The following is an 18,811-nucleotide window of genomic DNA, read 5'->3' on the forward strand; positions in this document are numbered from 1 at the left end:
GGCGACCAATGACGGCTCTTCCGGGAGTGCCTCGAAGTAGTAGAGGAGTGGCAGGACCCACTCCGGGACCGAGACCCCCTAGACTTATGACTACAATGCGGAGAGTCGCCCCTCGAATCGTCCGTCGAAAGCCCAGTGGACCTCGCTTTCCGGGGCTTGGACACCTTACAGACCGAGAGCTTCTTACGTTCCCGCAAGGCCTTGGACTTAAGCGACTGGCAGTCGACACAATCATCCGTGTCGTGGGCCTCCCTGAGGCACCAGAGGCAGGTGTCGTGCGAGTCCGTCACCGACATCTTGGACCCGCAGTCCCCACACTTCTTGAAGCCCGGACGCGGGGCGGAAGAAGAGGTAGACATCTTCACGAAGAATATACTTCACAATACGAACAGGTTCGAAGAACCGAGAAAGAACAGAAACGAGTCGAGGCGCGCCAAGATCTCCGAAGCGAACACGTTCGCGTAAAAAACGGAACTGAGGCTACGGGCGTCGTGCGTCCTACTTATAACATACGGCGACGTCGGCTGTCGGAGGAGGAGGTCCTCGAGGGCGGCGTATCGACGTAGGACGCAGGCGGCGAAAGATTTTCCAAAGCAGCACAGCTGTGGCAATTGCGGTCATAGATATGGAATACGTCGGAGGACCCAATCCCCCTCGAATGGATGTTTATAGTGACTCAAAAAAGAGGAGACTCCTATTCATCATTGGATTTGTGAAACAAGGGAACATTTATGAGCAGCTCGGAGCTTATCTTAGTGAGCGGGAAGGGTGGTTATGTAGACGGTTTACCAATGACGAAGAACAGATCTATGTTCTAATGGGTCCAAGAGACTACACAGAGCCTTAAAAAGCTGCCATCATGGCTTCAAATTAAAGTCAGCCGAGGGCTAGTTGACTACAGGACCTACAAATCCTGTTCAAGTCCGAAATAAATTATTAGAATACTTCATAAAATAGCAAATGTACCATTGAGGGGATGTGGAAAAAGTTATCTTCCTCGGTTCCTACAGGCTAATGAGGTGATAACCAGGAAAAAAACTCCTTCAATAACTAAAAAGTTCCATTAGAAGAAACCAGCAAGCACATACTCACTTTCAATTTTCAAAAGGTGTACATGTATGCCTTTACCCATTTCTATGCCTTTCCATCCCTGCCCCAACATTATTTCCTGTGCCCCTAGCACCTAAAAATATTTTAGACTTGAAATATGACTATGTGCAGTATAAACAAATAAATAGGTTTTCCATTTCCTCCATGCTTTTTGGATCCTTGGTTAAGATGGACATTTCTGACTAACGATAGCTATAGAGCATTTTCAAACTGGTCTCTTCCCTTAGCCTAAGAGATGCTCACTACTACCAGGCGAGTGGCTCCATTACGACTATGTGCACCACAGCTAAAGATACTGTGCGGAAAGGCACTCCCACAGTACTCTCCCGGCTGTGATTAACCAAGTCCACCCCACCGGCATCTACAAAAATGCTTACTTCATACACCTATTGGTGCATAACCGTGGAAAAGATATTTCCTAGCAAGCTCAGGGTACAAATTTTGAACAGAAAATTTACAAACAGTATTTTGCTTTGCTGCTGCTCTAACAAAGCTCATTTCCAGGACGAGATATGCCCAGGGTTAAAGGTCACCTCATGTAGAGAGGTGAGGCCTAGCAGTTTGGGTGTATAGCAGCTTTCGGGTTGGCAACAAAATTAACATGTAAGGTGTTTCTCCCCTGTGTAACTGTTAAAAGTATCAGTATGGGTGGGCTGCAACCTGTATGAGACCTGAGTAGGGAGTCTAACACCTCACTGCACGCATGTGCATTGTAGTATTACCCAAGGGGGACAAATAGATGGCCCGAGTAGAAACCCAAGGATGGTCCCTCACAGGGAAGCAAGCTAAAACAGTGCTCCTGGTTAAATGAACAAACAGTCAGGTTTTTTTTTTTTTTTAAATAAGCGGGACCCCTTTCCTTTATACAATTGTATACCTTAAATCAAACATTGAAACACTTGTGCCATATGCCTTGTTGAACCCTTAAATGATTCTTACTATTTACCACAAAATGGGAACAACATTTGACCCTTTCGTTACATCCATTCACTTTTGTTGACTACTTCTTCATATGAGTGAGTGTTGGCAACTGATCACCTGTGCCTACACCTTTGTTAAACTTTGTTTGCATATACCTCTAATCAATCCCCAGAGAACGTGAGCCTTTACATTCTTCAAATCTGTGTTCAACTCTAATCCATTAGTTTACCAGAAACATGTTCATTCACCTTGGTTAAATATTTGTTCAACATATCATGTAGATTACATGAGAAGTGCGCTTCCAACTTGAGGTACTTCATATTTACATAAGTTGTGGCATCACATAAAACGTGCGCATTTACCTTGGTTACACATTTGTTCAACATATCATGTGAATTACATGGGAAGCGCGCATTCACCTGAGGTACTTAATATTTACTTTGGAGCGGGCACCAAGTGCCCTATGCAGACACCATGAAAAGGGCCTCCTCTGACAAAATATCCCTGTGGGGTTTTAGAACGCAAATTCCCCTCCCAGGACGGGTGAAGAGTTAAATGAATGTCCCACTACCCAAATCTAGGCCTGAACAGGCTGCGGAAAGAATATTAACACTTAAGGTGCCGCTGCGGTCTCACTCCTGCCATGCACCTCTGCACATTTTTTTTCAAATGTCTCTGAAAGTAGGCCCAGCCTCCTACCGCCAGAGCGCTGGTTGAATTTCAATTTCCTCTCTCCATCCTGTGGTATGGGGGAATGAAGAAAAAAGACATACGGCCACTCCTACACTCCTGGGTGACTCGGCGGCCCAGGATCCCGTTCTCTGTGTTCCACTTTCCTACCTGCGCCCTTATTCTATACCCGCTCCCAGCCGGTCTCTCCCTCATTTACAGACACCAGCCCGCAAAAACACGGCAAGCGCGCTCTCCGGCACTCTCTTGACCCCGGGTGGGGGAGAGCGTCTGGTTTCTGTCAGGCCGACTGCCTGACACCCGAAGGAATCTTCTCTGGGACCAGAGGGCCTGGGTGCCCTCAGCGGCAGCTCTGAGCTCCTTTCACCGTTCGTCTCCCACTGGTTCTCTCTCTCAGTCTATCCCATCCACCCCTTATGCCAAGCGGGGACCCACCAACTCAGACCGCCAGCAGGGGAGCCCTCTATAGTCCTGACTGAGGTAAACCATCTCAGATGCAAACATGCTCCCCCTGCTGGGAACCTATCATTAGGTTTCTAACCTCTCTCAGCGCGCCAAAACAGAAGCCCTCATAGAAACGTGCCATGAAACGAAAATGTACACACACTTACTGTCAAAACCAAGTGACACCTATTGCATGATAAACAAAAGAAAACCCCCCCAGAACATGTGGGTTTACAACATATGATGGGTTTGCTTTCCTTGTACAATAGCCCGGCAGGCCGAAGAATGAGTTTGGAAGCCAGTGGCTAGGACTGACTCAAAGCTTTACCATACACTTCACTATTCAGTGCTGTATTTGCAACAATACTCTTTTCTAGAACAAAGTCTAAACTTCATACACAGTTCAAAAACAAGGATATTAAAGCCGAAACTAAAAAAGCTGCACTGTACCTTTTTGACAAGACTAAGCCTATGTGTACAAAAAGCACATTTGCTTGCTTTGACACACACACATACACACACACAAGATTGTTCCGTTGGAAGCAAACAGCATTTACTCCCCAAATAGACTTGTGTGCCTGGTGTTGAACACAAAAAAAATCTAACACACACTTCCTTCACTCTCAAGAGAAGCAAGCTTGGTCAACAACAAATAAAAACTCGTTCCAACAACTTTTCTCACAGACAATCAACACGTGGAGAGCCTACCTATTTAGACTTGAAATATACGGTCATCTGTTGTAGACTCGCAAAGTAATTCAACAGAGGATTAAAGAAAATAGATTACGTCTGCAGGACAACTCCTTCCACTGGACCCAGGGCTTTACAATGCCTTACCCGAATCTAGAAAATAAACCCCTCCTGGAAGCCGCTCTATTAGCAGCCAGGGAGTGGGGCTTCCCAATCAGCAACAAGCCCGTGTTCCATTTCCCCCACCTGTGTCAATCCCGAACCACTAGATCTCTCGGCCAAAGCCAGCACGCTTTTCCACGTCGCCACCTCTCCGGTGATGGTGCATTGGTTTCTTGAAGGTTCACAGTGTCTACTCTACTTCCCACCTTGGTGGGTATACAAAGCAATAAAGTGTAAATAAGCCTGGGGGCGCTCGAGAGGCGCAACAAGGTGGGAGCTCTTTTGTGAGTTTACGGCTCACCCACCGAATATCCTGGCAGTATCTTGCTCATCAGAATTCAACTGCGTCTAAAAAGCATGTTTGGGTGCTGTTAGATTATAATATTCACCCTCATGCAGTGTTTTCCAGACTTTAAGTATCAGTGAGGTGGTTGTGATACCCAGGCCTGTGGAGAGATCCGTGGGAAGCAGCCCACATGGGTGAGGGGGGAGCGGAAGAGAACCTGCCGCTGAAAGCTTGGTTGAAGGGGTGCGGCTGTGGAAGCGGTGGCAGACAGCCATCGATTGACCAGAGCCCCCACCCCCACCACATGCCTGGCTGGTCCTGGCAGTGGATGGGAGCGGGAACACTGCCGGCATTGTCCGACTAAGGCAGCCCCTCGCTGGTGGGGCACTCCTGTGTCCCACCCTAGCAGGACCCAGATGAACCTCCACAGAAGTGAATTGGGTGAGCGCTGGCAGAGGACTGGAGCTTAATGAGAGGTTAATCCGATTAGACCTGTAATGGAACTAGCCAGCTCTGGAAATGCAGTATGGAGCAGCTCGCTACCTTGGTGGGAATCCCCTGGCAGAACACCTTGGTCGAGCTCCACAGAATGCAGGCAACTCAATGACCGTAATGTAGCTGGCTGGTGATCCACAGTACTATCTGCTCTTTAACCCTGAGACCACGGGTCCTGCAGGTGATTGGGTGACGCTGGTGGTTGGAGTAATCCCCCTGCCCTGCTTCTCGAAGCAGTAGTCGATTGTGATCCCACCTGGGAAGCAGAGGACTGAGGGTGGTGGTGTCTCTGGGGTCTGGACCTCCTGGGATCTGCCCCACATTCACAATGGGGGTGGCAATTTGACAAAGGACTGGACTTTAGGGCATTGAAGGCCCGGGATCCCCGTGAGAAATCCAGGAGTGACAGAGAAAAGCCGGCAATCAGAGGCAAGAGGAGATGGAAGCCTGAGCAGAGCCTTCCTCGGATACCGTGCGAGACAAAGAAAATCCTGATCCGGCTGCAATCAGGGATCAACTCACTGGACAGCAAGCTGGACGCGCTCACCTGCAAAGTTGACCACATGCAGGTTCGGCTCAATGCTCATGGCGAGCAGCTGGATGAAGCAGAGCAGCGCCTGTCAACATTAGAAGGTGCATCCTCTGCATCTACGCGAGAAATAGGTCAACTGAAAAGGGAGTTTAAGGAACTACAGGAAAAGCAAGATGACCTAGAAACCAGGTTTCAACGAAACAATGTCAGAATACTTGGAATACCTGAGGCAATGGACAAAGGGCCCATGAAACATTGGGTCGAGTCAATGCTGCGTGGGGTACTGTGGGGAAAAAACATTTGTGGTGGAAAGGGCACACCATATACCGAGCGGATGGTCGCCAATACTGGGGCCTCCACCCAAGCCTATTATTGCCAGGATTCTCAATTGCCGTGACTTCGACTTCGCGCTCCATTGCTCTAGAGAGCTGGGTGCCTCTGTTCCGGTGGTGACCAGATACGCCTCTTCCCAGATTTTTCTACTAAAGTGCAGGTGTCAAGAAAGAGATTCATAGCAGTGAAAACAAGACTCCAAATGAATGGCTATAACTATGCCATGTTATTCCCAGCACGTCTAAGAGTGAAGTATAAGGGTAAAGCCGTGTTCTTTCAGTCACCAGAAGAGGCAAGTGATTTTTTGGACAATGTAAGGCAGGCTTTCATGTGCACCTAGGTACTAGGCAGAATGGCTGGTGAGGGGATCAAGTGCATGTCCTGGAACGTTAGGGGACTGAATTGTCCACGAAGGCTAGGAGGGTTTTACTCTGCATGTGACAGCATCATGTAGATGTAGCCTTCCACCAAGAGAAGCACCTAATGCCTAAAAGCGAATCTGCTTTTGCCTAGGCCTGGGGCTGCCATAGGAACCTCGTCATATGCAAATTATTCTAGAGAAATCTGTACAGCCGTTCGGAACGTGGTGGGGTTTCGCAGCACTGGGGTGGAGTGGAGGGCCTTGATATTCACGTGACTAATACAGGGAGGGGTGCTCACCTTTGTGAAATATTATGGCCCCAACACAGATTCAAGTGGAACTTTGGAATGTATTGAGGGGGGACATTAGGAAATACCCTGAGAAGATGGTACGTTGGGCAGAAGATTTTAATGCAGTTACGAATAACTTGCTGGATAGATCAGGAGGACCTGATATAACAGAATCCAAAGCTACTGACAAGCTGTGTGTCAATGAGGGCCTGGTCAACTTATGGAGGAGTAGGCATGGTGAAGGAAAGGGTTATACATTTTTCTCATCAGTGCACGGCTCTGCCTTCCGGCTGGACTTCTTTCTTGTTTCCACCGAGGGGTTGGGCTGGTTCTCGAATGCAACATCCTTGCTCATACACTTGCCAATCATGGCCCAGTAGTTGCTACTCTTACTGTGCCAGGAAAGGGAGAGGGGGCAGGAGCTGGTTCTTTAAAAAAGAAAGTCTCTCAGGATGTGTCTTTTCTCAAAGAGGTGAGGGAGGGTGTGATTTGATTCTTCCAAGAGAATTGTGGTTCTGTAACCTCATACCGTACGCTGGGGGAAGCGTTTAGCAATGCACAGATCCCTTGCCACACATTTAAAGAGTCTGGAATCTTAAAACTATTCGAGCCGAACTGTTGGCTCGTGAGACTCTGTTGCATGTGCTGGAAATCAGAGCCAGGGTTCCTAAAGGACGCCGAAATGCAGGCTGGGTTTCGTGAACAGAAACTTATTTAGGGAAGCCACAGATCAGGAGGTTATATTTCTCAATAGGTCGGCTCAGGTGCAGCGATATGGGGAGGGCCAGAGGATGGGATCCACGTTGGCGCACCTTGTTAAAACTGAAAGTTTTAAATCCTTAACGACGGGGTACTACAACAAAGGGATAATGGGGGCATTCATAGATTTCTAAAGGACACTATTAATCCAGATGTAGCGAGGAGCTTGGTGGGGTGAAGTATCTGGACCAAGTGGCCCTTTACTGGTTGGCGCAGGAGGAGGGAGATTGGTTGGGAAGACCATTAGAATTAGAGGAGCGGGAGATTCACTAGGCAATCAAGCCGTTGCCATCGGGGAAAACTACTGGCCCGGCCCAGATAGGCTTTCAGCTGACATTTACAAGGCCTATGCAGAAGTGCTGACCCCTCACATGCTCAGTATTACCAGCAAGCACTTTGAGACGGCGAACCTCAGAATTATGCGCGAGGCAGTGGTTACCCTTCCTTCAAGACTGGGAAAGAGGCAGAACATTGCACATCCTGCCGCCCAATATCTCTAATTCTAGTAAGAGTATTAGCTAGCAGGCTTGCCCCGCTGATGCAGAGATGCAGGTTAGCTGACCAAGCAGGATTCATACCTGGGCAATCTACATCCTACGGGCTTTGTAGATTTGGCCTTATGTCGATTCTTCATCCGCAAACGTCAGCTGTGGCGGCCCTTCTTGATGCCGAAAAGGCGTTCGACTCGGAGTGGCCATTTCTCTTTGCTGTTCTGAAAAGTATGGGAATGGGGGAGGAATTTAAAGGTATGGTCTCCCTATTTTACAAAGGCCCCGTGGCACGTAGAAGGGCCAATGGAAGGCTCTTGGCCTGCATTGCGTTGGGAAGAGGGACTAGGCAGGGGTGCCCTTTATCGCCTCTTATATTCGCTGATGCGGTGGAGCCCTTAGCGGAATTGACTTGTATGCTGCATATCGATAGGGGAGTTTGGTTATTTACACATGAGTTAATCATTTCTCTTTACACGGATGATATATTATTTATCAGGGACCCAGAGGCGCATCTGGCGCCCCCTATGAGGCAAGTCTTGGTATATGGTCGGATCTTTTGGCTAAAATATTAACTCCTCCAAGTCGGTGCTCTGCCCATTACCTGACGGAACCCAGAGGTTCCAAGAGGAGTTTGGTTTTAAGTGGCAACGTGATCAGACCCGCTATCTGGGTGTATGGGGACTGTGGCCAGATCTCCGGAATTACTTCACTGAGAAAATCATAAGGCACAGCTGGAAAACACAGTCATTGCTGGAAAGATGGACGAACCTCCCCCTGTCTATATTCGGCCGAATTGCCCCAATTACAATGGTTGTACTACCAATGTTCCTGTGCGCGGATCTATGCAATAATTGCGACGGCCGAAAATGGCGACTTTTTTTATAAACCACATGTATATATATATATGCGGGGGGAGACCCCCGCTGGCCCCCCCATATTAACATTACATTCTATACCCCCCCACATATATATATATGTGTGTGGTGTAAGGGGGGGGTACAAAACAACAAAAAAAGTCAGCATTTTCGGCCGTCGTAATTGTGAGGGCGACATTTTGGTACGATTCACCTGTACGATTTCCTTAATGCACCTATACGGTTCCCGCAAAATTCTTTAAATCCCTGAAATCTGTTATAACTGTTCATTTGGTGAGGAAAGCAGGCCAAGATGCAATGGGAGAAGCTAATCGCTCCTTTAGAAAGGGGAGGGCTTGCCCTGCCTGATCTGGCGGCTTATTGGCTAGCAACGCAGGTATCTTACTTGCCACGCTGGTATGATCTGAAACGAGATCTGCTGCATGTGCAAATCGAAAGGGCCCTTGTGGGAGCCATCATTGCTGAGAGCAGAGATACTCACTTCCCCATATCTGGTACTGAAAGCTCGAAATATGGTTGAACTGACAATTGGTGCATGGACTTCAATGTAGGGCAAATCTAGGTCTGGGGTGCTTTACTTCCTTGCTCCTTGCAGTCAGGCATGTCCCAGGAATATCTTACAGGGGAAAAGGTCTACATACAATGCATGGATACGATGGGCTTAACTAGTAGGGGTGATCTCTTCCTGAGTGGGCAGTTCTTAACACTAGAATATTTCAAGTCAAGTGGGAGGCGGCAGCGCTGGATATTTTCACCTATTTTAGGGTGTGGGTTGGACTGAAGGAAAGGTTTGCTGGCTTCCCGCGGGAACCCCCAGTGGCTCCCTTCTTGCACAAAATGATTGTCGTCACAGGGACTACGACCAAGTGGGTCTCTAGAATATATTCTGCGATAATTTACAAATCCACGGGGTGGGCAGTAGAATCCCATGTCTGGTGGGAGGGGGTGCTGGGAGACTCCCCATCGGATGGGGTCTGGAAATACCGCAGTAGACAACTCAAAAGGTAGCGATTAATAGCAATTGTAAGAGGATTCACTTTAAGTACCTCCATCAGTTTTATCTGACTCCTGTGGATATTCATTAGGTTTTCTCTGGCAGTCCAGGACTCTTGCGAGAGATGTGGTGCATCTCCTGCATACTTCAACATCTGGCATGGAGGGTCAATCCTTCTGGGCGGAGGTGTTTGATCTGATCGGGGTATTGCTGGGGAACAGGTGGGTATGTCCCCTGTGGTGGCGCTGTTGGGTTACATGCTGGAGCTGCCGAAACGTCTTTGACCCCTATTGGGTTTGTTGCTTCTACTGACCAAAAGAAGGGTGGCTATGCTGTGGAGGGAGAGGTCGCCCCCCCGTGACTATGGTCAATGGAAAGTAGACATTACGCGTTGCCAGGAAGTGGAAAGGGACTACAGGACTGTGGTACATCCAGCTGCGAAACCAATGGATATCTGGGGGACATACATTGCTTATATGTTATACACTTGAGACAGATACAGGAGAAAACAAAGGATAGTTCAAAATCACCGTCTAGAGCAACCGTCCACAATAGGTCATTGGCTGTAATTGAATGTACCTTTATGTTGTTTGGGAAGGGTTGAGCGGCAGAAGGGGCGTGGTTGATGTGTGCTGAATTGCTTTTTCTTTTAGTTCTGCGTTGAAAGTAAGCAATAAGAACAATTGTTTACAAAAAATCAAAAAAGTGTAAATGTGCCTCTACATGCCTTACTGCGCCGGCTTTACTATTCCCACATTCATTGCGTCAGTAGGTTTCTTTTTAACAAAAAAACATGCACATTTGAAAGTGGACAAAAAACAGTTGTTGCAGTTAGAAAGTAGGAATTTACCATCAGTTTAAGGTAACTAGTGTCACAGCGTGATGGCAAGCCTCAACCCAAAAGGCAAGAGCTGCTGCAGAAACGAAGAATGTCAAGCAATAAAGTGCGACTACAAAAGGGGTCATCACAACTTCATGGCCATTTTTAAGCACAATAGGTAATTTGAAAGAAATGGCATTATGCTCACATTTTAGGAACATAAATCAGATCATCTTCTACAAATACCTTCAAGACATTTCACCTTAACCAAGTTGATGCCAATGCTGATGGGGAAAACATGTTGCTGAACCTCTAGGTGCAATTCAAAACGTTAGAACTATTCCGGGCACATTACTTAATCAGTAGGCAATGATAAAGATCAGAGGCAGTGTTAGGTTAAGGTGCCTATACATAAGAGGCGTGTTGGGGTGAGTGACGTAAGTAGGTGAAGGGGTAAGAACAGAAACATGGAGATAGGGGCAGGTGGACATTTATTTTGGAGAGCCAATTACATAGAGTCATGCGAGGGGAGAACTCAGAGGTGGGGGGAGAATATAGATAGCATGAAAAGGGTGTGTTGCAAAGTTGAGGACTTGGTTAAGGTGAGCAAAAGAGTAGAGAGTTAGAACAAGAAGCAGGTTCATACAGTAGTGTAGTTTGTGAGCAAAAGAATAGAGATATGTTTCAGTTGAGTGGTGTGGGCGGATTTTGCTAATGTTTAGGAGGGATGGGTCTGGTGGCAGGATCCGTGATCAGCGGGGTTGGTACTGGAACCACAGAGAAGGAGTACTTCCGCCTATGAAGACTTTAGAATGAGGCAGCATCGAGCCATCCAGTGGCACATGGTTGTTAGACGTTTATACGTTCGATGATTGCAGAGGTGACGGAAGGGCAGGAGAAGACGATCGAGTAACATTAGTGAAGTGACAAAAGTTAAAGGAGGAAATTAGTTTGTCAAGGGAGGAGCTATATAGGGTGAAGAGAGGTGACGGAAGGGCAGGAGAAGACGATCGAGTAACATTAGTGAAGTGACAAAAGTTAAAGGAGGAAATTAGTTTGTCAAGGGAGGAGCTATATAGGGTGAAGAGAAGTGGGCTTAGAATTAGTCATTTACAAAAAGCTAAAGGAAGGGGTGTCCAGAAGGTGGTACTGGATAGAGCTGTGGAAAGGACACAGTCAAGTACTAGAAGCCAGGGAGGCACAGTGTGAGTGGGGGTGAGGGGGGAATTATCAATAGTGTCAAAGGCAGGTGAAAGGTCAAGTAGGAGGCGAAAAGAGGGCAAGTGAGTGGTTGGCTCCTAAAAGAGAATGGATGACATGGATGAGTGCAGAAGTGTTTAAACTGGAATCCCGATTGGAGGGGGTGAACAAGTTAAGTATCTTGATAGTGGGCTATGAAGATAGTGGACTATGAAGTTGATGCCAATCCTCGTTTTATTTTTTATTTAGAGTGGTCAGAAAGGAAAGACAGGCCTGTAGAATGAGGCACTGTTGGGGAGAGGTGATCCGCAGTCGGTTTTGTTCAGAGAGGATGGACTAAAGTGGTTTCATACCAAGCTGGGAAGATAACAGTTGAGAGGTTGAATAAGGCAGAGGTGAGTGGAACTGATGGATGCAAGTTCCTTAATGTGTGGGACAAAGGTTTCCACTGGATCATATAAGTCCAGTGGGGAGAGGAGGCATAAGCGAGACAGAAGAGTCAGAGGGGAGAAAAAGGAAAGTGTTAGGAGAGATAGGGGGAGGAGGGGTCGTATTTAGGTAGTTTTAGTGAAATAGGAGGCAGAGATTAGGAAATGGAGCAGTTCTTCGGAGGGGAACGCATAGCTTGGAGGCTAGTGGCTAGCTGCAAGAGTGTGAGGAACGAGGATTAGTGTAATAGCATTTGGTTGTGTTAAGAGTCCTGCTGTGAGAATGGGAGAGGGGCCCAAAAATGTCTTTGCGCCAACAGCAAAAGCAGGGACACATTATCGTCCACGGCAGCTGGATGGCAGGGGAGCTACACTGTTGAAGATGTGGGTGGGAAGGGGAAAAGGAGTGGGGAGGGTAGTAATCATTGAAGGGGGTAGACTGCGCAGAGTTTTTTTCAGTAAAGAGTTGAATCGCGTGAGCAAGCTTGGAGCCAAATATCTTGGAGGCAGACTTGTATTTGCATTCCGTGATTGATTTTGTGGGGCGGGGGAGGCAGAAAATGGAGAATTAAGATAATGTGGTCAGGGGAGGCGGAGGTCAACTGAGGGAGTACAAGAGAAAACATAACGAATGAAAATACATGCTCAAGTCGGAGTATGCCAAACCAGACCTTTGATTTTCACACTGAACTGCTGAAATGTCAAGGACACAGCGGGAAAGAATAGCATGCAGTGTGTGCTCTGAAGGAAGCGTTGCGCTCTCATTTCATGTACATTTCGTGCAGCAAGACTGGTTTCTGCCATTCGATCAAGTCTGAACAAGTCACTGTTTTCTGCTGTCAGTCATCGACAATGGAGAGGATTGCATAAATCAAAGCACGCACGAAAAGGAATGCAGACCAGAGGGCAAAAGCAACAGCAGCATGACAGGTGAATCCCTCACCCGAAGCTATGCTTCTTGCTGCGTTTACAGGGTGAAAAAAAGCCTTCCCGCCTCTCCCTCACACACACAACTGTACAGTCGAATTGCCAAATATCCAGTTTTTCATTTGTTTGTGGGATGCAACACACACACACACCCCCCCCCCCACCCCCGAGTTGCAGCAAGCAGCACACGTTAATGCATGGGCTTGCCTCCGAGGGACACATCTGGAATAAACCGCGACGGACGAATTATTATTAAAGCCATTTTAGCTATGTTTAAGGTACTGCAAGTATTGTTGGCAACTGGGCACTTTAGTGTTACTAATTGATCCGTTCCAATCATAGTAGGACGAGATAAGCACAGCACAAGAGGTTATATGAATAAATAAACAGCCCTATTAACATTGAAACAACTACACCATGCAGCCACCCAACAGAGGGGAGCTGCAGGAGCTATGCGGATGCAGTTAAAGTAAAATAAAACGTTGCTTCTGGCGAACAGGAATCACCCCGTTTGAATAGTACCCAATGGGGAGGTTTTTTAAAAAATAAAATGGGATACAAATTGTGTATTTTAAATTTGTATTTTATTTATTTATAAAGCGCAGAAACCAGGCCCAGGGGCAACCGGGCGCATACTCTTAAAGATGTTACAATAAACAGTAGTTACACGGTACATTACAAAATATACAGCATATATACATATACCGCGGGGTACCATTAACAGAGTATAATACAGTACATAGAGAGAGAAGTATATACATGTCCTGTATCACACAGAGGGGCTGGACTGAGTAAGGGTCTCATAGATCTTGGGAGAACAGCCATGTTTTGGCATTGTTCTTGAAGGAGTGGAACAATGGTTCAGTTCTAATGGGCGTGGGCAGGGTGTTCCAAAGTTTGGAGGCTAGGACAGGGAAGCTCACCCCACCTCACATTTACTCAGCAACACTGGTCAAAACTACTATCCGCACAGTGAAGTAACATCACCAGTGCCATGGAAGTGATATATATATATATATATATATATATATATATATATATATATATAATACACATCCACAGTAGTAGTGGCTGTGTAGTTATGATTAAGTTGCTGTTTCCATAGGAAGAGCCCTTTTTGGGTGGCTTATAACTTCGCTCTCCCTGGACGAATCCTCACCAAACCTTGCAAAAAGTATACGGGTCACTCTGAATTTTTTTGCAAAGTTTGGTGAGGTTTGGTTCAGGGGGAGGCAAAGTTATAAGGAGGGTCCCAAAACTTCATTTTTTCCATAGACTGACTGGGGGAAAAAACTTTGCTCACGTCTACAGCCCAAACCCCTGGACGGATTTTCTCCAAATTTGGACCAGGAGCAGCGGCTTGGTCCCGAAAGCGTGCTTTTGCAAATTTGGTGAAAATTCCGTCCAGTAGTTTTTTTTTATAAAATTAGCAAAAAATAGGTAAACAAAAATTAGTGACATCTATGTTCGGTCCGCAGACACTTCCCCGTTCGCTCCGCGGACGGTGTCCTGATTGGCCAATCGGCTTGCGTCATGTCCGCAGACATGCAACATATTCGTTGATTGGACGGTGAAGAGCGTCAGATTTTCGGGAATGCCCGCCATCTTGGATTCGCAGTGAAACTTTGTTGAAAAATACTATTTAGTACAGTGTGGTGTTGTGTGAAAGTGTTTGGGGAGGGTCGGGGAGTAAGAAATGGGTTAAATGTTTTATTTATTTAGGTGGTAGATCGCCCCCTGTTGTGTTTGCTTTGTCCGCGGACAACGCTCTAAAATGTTCTAAATAAACAAAATGGGGGTGTTCTGAGGACACTACTCCCGTCTGTATTGTTCGCAAGCAAGCTGAAAGTGTTCTAAGAACAAATCATGTGTCCTGGGATGTTCGTCAATAAATAAAATGGGGGTGTCCCGAGGACGGTATGTCTGTCGGTTCTGTTAGCAAGCAATTTCAAATTGTTCTAAGAACACATGTTCGCAAACATGTTCAAAGTGTTCTTAGAACACATTATGTGTCCTGGGATGTTCGTAAATAAACAAAATGAGGGTGTCCTGAGGACGCCATGTCTGTCCGTACTGTTCATAGGCAAGTTGAAACTGTTCTAAGGACACTCATGACGTCCGCAGACATTAAAAGTGCCCATACGGTATGGTTGAAATGTTTGATTCTATGGGTGTGATATGCTGCGAAGGTGCATGGCCATATGGCCATGCACCCAAGACTATGCCGTGGCCACAACTACCGCAGCATATCACACCCATAGTGGTTTATAACTTTGGGATCCAAGAACAAATTTATAAGCAGCGAAGTTATAAGCCACTATGCGTGTGATATGCTGTGGTGGTTGTGGGCAGGGTCTATAGTCTTGAGTACATGGACAAGATCAAATTTATGGCAGCAAAGTTATAAGTCACTATGGGTGTGATTTGCTGTGATGGTTGTACTTAATATAATATACTTACTGTTCGGTTTAGTTACTGTAGTACATGTATTTCTTGTTTATTTCTGTGATAAAAGAAAAGATCATGTGAGTAATGGTATTTTGTAACAATTTATAACATTGAATAATCAACATTTTTTTTTTACCCTCATTTAGTAGATTACAAACCAGTGTAATGTGCAATACGCTCAGTTTCTGTGTGTGTTGCTAAAATTCACTGGGTCTGTGGGAGAAAAAAAAATGTTGGATTTAAAAAAAACCTTTTTTTGTTATGCTACAATCTATTTATTTGTTTGTTTTCAGTGTTCATTTGTTGTTTTTGTCTAATGTTCTATATATTGGCTTGTTGCAGATTTTTGGAGCAGTTAGATACCTGTTGACATAGTCTGTCTATTTTTTGTTATAATGTAGTGGTATTGATTTATCTGTTTGGTTATTGAAAATCTTGGGGTAGTTCGATACCAGTTGGCGTATTCTAATTGTTTATTTTTTGATATAATTTAGTGGTATTCATTTATCTGTTTAGTTGTTGTAGAATCTTGGGGCAGTTATATAGCTGTTGGCATACTGTAACAGTTTATAGTTTTCTAATAGAAGTTTAGTTAATATTTAAGTACAGCTTAGTTAATAAATGTTGGTTTTAAGAAGATTAAATAAGCGTTTGTAAGATTTGCAGGTAATCTCTGCTTTAGAGTAATGGTACTATGATTACATTCAAACCATCCACAATTCTTTTTTATATATGCAGTATAGTGACCTGCATTGGTTGTGGCTCCTGTGTGGTAGATTATACCTATTGTTGTGAAGGTTTTCTTACCAAGTGATACTTGACCATGTGTGAATCCAGTCAGCTTGCAGTTGTTTTTGGTACCATCTGCATTGTAACATAGAAGCATTAGTATTACGTATTTACTATGTGTTTGTATTAGTAAGGTGGAGCGATTTTCTGAATTGCAGGTAGTACATAACCTACCATGGTTTGCATTTTGTACAAGTTGCTGAAATGGAACGGATTCACAATTAGGTATTGATACATACACAAAGCGCTCATTGGGGATTTGTTCTTGTGTCACATTGTTGCAGAGTGCATGTATGTTTCCACATGTATGAAATCTGGAAGATTTCATTTATAGGTATGTTTTTGTTTTCCAGTACTTGTAGTAAGTACATTAGAAATTCTTGTGGATTTTCCTGTGAGTTTATAGTGAATTTAACCATTCCAGCACAGTAGTCCAATTGTTGTCTTATTCCATAAACACTATACGTGTTGTCAGGATTATTTGTTGCGTTTCTATGAAGTACTAACATTTGCAAACACAATTGCTCTGTACTGTGCAAGTAAATGCTTAAGATGTTGGCATAAGGGAGATCTGCAGATTGCCGCATATTTCTGTTAATTCTCTGTATTGGAAATGTTGCCAAAGGTTGACATTTCCAATGCTGCCAACAGTTTTACGGCAGAGTTTGTGTCCTAAGGTTTTAAAAATAGGCTCACCTTTCACTGGTGTTAATTGAAGAAGATCTCCGAAAACAATAATGTGTTTTCCTCCAAAGAGCTCTTCGTAGTTGGTTTTGAGTACTTCTTGTAATTTCAGTTGAATCAAGGCCAACATTAGGTTGGAGACCATGCTCACTTCATCTATTAGTAGCATTTTCATTTGTTTTAATACTCTGCGTAGTTCCATTGCAGCTTCTGTAGAAAGTTTGTAATAGTCTAATTTGTTTTGGTGTTCTACTGGCAGGAGTAGTAATCGGTGTAAAGTGACACTGCCTATGTTGTTGGCAGCTAAACCTGTGGCGCCAGTGCCAACAGCTGACAGTTTGTTGTTTGTCAATTGTTGAAGGAATTTACTGATGATTTTGATTAAGAATGTTTTGCCAGAACCAGCTTCACCACTGACGTACAGTAGTATAGGTTTGTAATTTTGGCAGGTGCTTTCTTTGTTTTCATGTTGTACACTATGTGCAATTTCTTTTGTTACTTCTTCAAAAATGCTACGTTGTTCATTGTTTAGTTTTGATTGTAGTATAGTTAAGTCTTCTTTATCTTCATAGTGACACATGGTGTTTTCTACTTCTGTCATAGCTAATTCTGCCTCATTTGTTATTAGTGGCTCTCCCAGTGGTTCTTGGCTTCCTGTTACAGAAGGTTGACTACTGTCAGGAGTGTCCTTATCCAGTTGGGCCTGCAGTTCTTCTTCATGTTGCTGTTCATTGTGCAACATTGTTTTGTACTGTGTAAAGTTTACATCAGTTATAATGCTTTCATTTGCTTTGAAAGCGTCTTCATAGGAGTCATAGTTATCCAGTATTTCTTCTCTTTTCTCCATGGTTGAAAGAGTTGTAGCAGGGACATGTAATATAGTTCTTTATGTTGAGGAGTCTTTAATGACAATTTGATATGATTAATGAAATTTGGTTTGGTGCGTTTTACTAAGATGCCTTCACAATTTGACACTCTGTATTTACCTTTTTTTTTCATCAGGTTTTATATTATTTTTCTATGTGAAGTTTTGGCCTATGTGGTATAGACACATGGTTTCCAAAGTGGTACTTCTGTTTGGGTAGTATGTGTCCAGGAAATTATTTTTTAAAATGTCTTGGCTGTTGGGATCATGTTTGACTATTGTTTCTATATCTTCATATGATTTTAGAACTCTTTTTCTAGATTTAGCAGGACCAAGACTTAGCCATACTATATTTTCAGATTTTCCATACAAAGCAGTACCAGTTAAACGATCAGCTGCTTCATATGAGCCACATTCTCTATGGGAGAGCATTTTTATGCCCAAGCTGTATAATTTTTGAGACAGTGTTTTGTCTGATGACAGGTCATTCCAGAGGTCTTATAGCTCTGTTTTTTCTGCTTTGGTTAAGTACGCTGTAACATATTGTGCAACTGCAGTGGCATTGTCTGCAATGTACTGCACATCTATGTTTGCATTACATAAGTGGGCAATGATTGCATTGTAATCATTGATATATTTTTCTTCTTCTGTTTTTATGTAATATGTATTTTTAGGTGATTTGCCTTTAACACTATGTCCAACTGAAGACATGAAGCTGTTCACTTGACCTGGTTTTGTAACCGGTCTAGGGAAACCAAAGTGGCATTTGGTATAGTATTTCCCTTTTTTTTTTGTATTTGCGACGACAATATTTGCTACATTTGTGTCTTTGAAATTGTAAAATTTGTGCTTGGAGATCACCATTTGTTGCTTCTGATGGAATTTGACAAATGAAATTTTTCAATAAACTGTAAAACAGTGGTGTCACTGTCTTGACCAAATTGAGGAGCATCTTTAATCCATAAATGCATGTGGATATGTGGTGCTCCTCTGGCTTGGTATTCTTTTCTCCAAAAGAAGTGTTGCACTTCTCCAAGGGGAAGAGCAGTTTTATTACAAATAAAGTGTAGCATAGCAATGAAGCGATGGTGAAAATATCTTGAAACACTGACAGGATCTAGAGAACAAAGTTCTCCAGGTGTTAATATATCTATGTTTGTTTTGTTTGATATGCCTAGGAAATCATGCAAATCGTCCCATGCATATTCTGCACAACT

The 18,811-nt window shown here is 44.5% G+C and overlaps 1 protein-coding gene across 4 annotated transcripts in view; it reads right to left on the minus strand.

The window, feature by feature from the left end:
• Positions 1 to 18,811, minus strand: part of CYRIB (CYFIP related Rac1 interactor B) — an 819,696-nt gene that overhangs the window by 513,847 nt on the left and 287,038 nt on the right. Inside the window, exon 3 of one of the 4 annotated variants that reach the window (XM_069621629.1) lies at positions 10,013 to 10,088. The exons of the other annotated variants lie outside the window; for them this stretch is intronic. The gene's annotated coding sequence lies outside the window, so the exon portion shown is untranslated. The remainder of the gene's footprint in view (positions 1 to 10,012; positions 10,089 to 18,811) is intronic. 4 annotated transcript variants of the gene reach the window in all.

This window comes from Ambystoma mexicanum, chromosome 5q, assembly GCF_040938575.1.
Source record: "Ambystoma mexicanum isolate Mex_15411 chromosome 5q, UKY_AmexF1_1, whole genome shotgun sequence".
In the NCBI taxonomy this organism is placed as follows: Eukaryota; Metazoa; Chordata; class Amphibia; order Caudata; family Ambystomatidae; genus Ambystoma; species Ambystoma mexicanum.